General features: G+C 54.9%; 2 non-coding genes across 2 annotated transcripts; both read left to right on the top strand.

Annotated features, from left to right (window-relative positions):
- The first annotated feature begins 233 nt into the window (after positions 1-233).
- On the top strand, positions 234-2,044 carry LOC146142807 (small subunit ribosomal RNA). The gene has a single exon (XR_014500201.1). It is a non-coding gene; the product is annotated as a small subunit ribosomal RNA (ribosomal RNA).
- A 247-nt stretch (positions 2,045-2,291) lies between these two features.
- Positions 2,292-2,445, top strand: LOC146142808 (5.8S ribosomal RNA). The gene has a single exon (XR_014500237.1). It is a non-coding gene; the product is annotated as a 5.8S ribosomal RNA (ribosomal RNA).
- Positions 2,446-2,500: the final 55 nt, after the last annotated feature.

Genomic DNA, 2,500 nt, shown 5'->3' on the forward strand with positions numbered 1-2,500 from the left:
TTGTCTGGCGTGCGTTGCGCTCGCGCCGGTGTTGGCGACGTGGCGGTCGAAAGGCCTGCCGACGAAGTCTTACTCCGGCGGGTGCGACGGGCGGTGACGGTTTTCTGAGTTCGGGCAGCCGAGCAAAGAACGAAATTTTAACGGAGAAGCCTTCGGGTTTCGCATCGACCGAGCGACGGCGCCGCATCAGCGGCGCCTCCTTCGTCGGCCTTTCGGGGCTACGCTAAAGTAGCTACCTGGTTGATCCTGCCAGTAGTCATATGCTTGTCTCAAAGATTAAGCCATGCAAGTCTAAGTACGAGCTCTCGTACAGTGAAACTGCGAATGGCTCATTAAATCAGTTATGGTTCATTTGATCGTACGTTTTACGTGGTTAACTGTGGAAATGCTAGAGCTAATACATGCGTGAAGCGCCGACCTCGCGGGAGGCGTGCTTTTATCAGACCAAAAACCGACCGGGCTTCGGCCCGCAACCTTTGGTGACTCTGGATAACTTTGCGGATCGCACGGTCTCGCACCGGCGACGGATCATTCAAGTGTCTGCCCTATCAACTTTCGTCGGTACGGTACTGGCCTACCGAGGTTCTTACGGGTAACGGAGAATCAGGGTTCGATTCCGGAGAGGGAGCCTGAGAAACGGCTACCACATCCAAGGAAGGCAGCAGGCGCGCAAATTACCCATTCCCGACGCGGGGAGGTAGTGACGAAAAATAACAATACAGGACTCTAAACGAGGCCCTGTAATTGGAATGAGTACACTTTAAAACCTTTAACGAGTATCCATTGGAGGGCAAGTCTGGTGCCAGCAGCCGCGGTAATTCCAGCTCCAAAAGTGTATATTTAAGTTGTTGCGGTTAAAAAGCTCGTAGTTGGATTTTGGGCGCAGGCGGCCGGTCCGTCGCAAGGCGTGTACTGGCCGTCCTGGCCTCACCTCCGGTTCTCCGCCGGTGCCCTTGACTGAGTGTCGGCGGCGGCCGGAACGTTTACTTTGAAAAAATTAGAGTGTTCAAAGCAGGCGATTCGCCTGAATAATGGTGCATGGAATAATGGAATAGGACCTCGGTTCTATTTTGTTGGTTTTCGGAGCGCGAGGTAATGATTAAGAGGGACAGACGGGGGCATTCGTACTGTGCCGTTAGAGGTGAAATTCTTGGATCGGCGCAAGACGAACGACTGCGAAAGCATTTGCCAAGAATGTTTTCTTTAATCAAGAGCGAAAGTCAGAGGTTCGAAGACGATCAGATACCGTCCTAGTTCTGACTATAAACGATGCCAACTAGCGATCGGGGGGCGTTAGTTTTACGACCTCTCCGGCAGCTTGCGGGAAACCAAAGTCTTTGGGTTCCGGGGGAAGTATGGTTGCAAAGCTGAAACTTAAAGGAATTGACGGAAGGGCACCACCAGGAGTGGAGCCTGCGGCTTAATTTGACTCAACACGGGAAATCTCACCCGGCCCGGACACAGTGAGGATTGACAGATTGAGAGCTCTTTCTTGATTCTGTGGGTGGTGGTGCATGGCCGTTCTTAGTTGGTGGAGCGATTTGTCTGGTTAATTCCGATAACGAACGAGACTCTGGCTTGCTAACTAGTTACGCGACCCAATCGGTCGGCGTCTAACTTCTTAGAGGGACTAGTGGCGTTTAGCCACACGAGATTGAGCAATAACAGGTCTGTGATGCCCTTAGATGTTCGGGGCCGCACGCGCGCTACACTGACCGGATCAGCATGTGCTCGCCTTGGCCGACAGGTCTGGGTAACCCGCTGAACCCCGGTCGTGCTAGGGATAGGGAATTGCAATTATTTCCCTTGAACGAGGAATTCCCAGTAAGCGCGAGTCATTAGCTCGCGTTGATTACGTCCCTGCCCTTTGTACACACCGCCCGTCGCTACTACCGATTGAATGGTTTAGTGAGGTCCTCCGATTGGACCTGGCGCGGCCGGCAACGGTCGAGCCGGCGTCCGAGAAGACGATCTAACTTGATCATTTAGAGGAAGTAAAAGTCGTAACAAGGTTTCCGTAGGTGAACCTGCGGAAGGATCATTAACGGTCTCGCAAACGCTTCGGCGAACGCGAAACTCGGACAAGCGAGAGAAAAAGTTTTTGCTACCCGGCGCCCGACCCGCGAGGAGCGGCGCGCCGGCCGGCGATTCGGTCACCCGGTAATGTTTGCGCGTCGAGTGCCGCGGTGCCGCGCGCTCCGGCTTCAAGCGTCGGCCTGGCCGACCGCTCGGCGCGGTATATTTTGTCACCCTTTAGTGCGAGGCACTGTGCGAGCGAAACAATCGTGGATGGCTCTTGGCGGTGGATCACTCGGCTCGTGAGTCGATGAAGGACGCAGCTAGCTGCGTGAATTAGTGTGAATTGCAGGACACATTGAGCATCGACGTTCTGAACGCAAATTGCGGCCTCGGGTCAATCCCGGGGCCGCGCCCGCCTCAGGGTCGCGTTGCAAACGTTCCGCGCGGGGATTTCTCCGCGCGGCTGCTGCGGCGTCGGACG

This window comes from Ascidiella aspersa, chromosome 5 (genome assembly GCF_963924565.1).
Source record: "Ascidiella aspersa chromosome 5, kaAscAspe10.2, whole genome shotgun sequence".
Classification (NCBI taxonomy): domain Eukaryota; kingdom Metazoa; phylum Chordata; class Ascidiacea; order Phlebobranchia; family Ascidiidae; genus Ascidiella; species Ascidiella aspersa.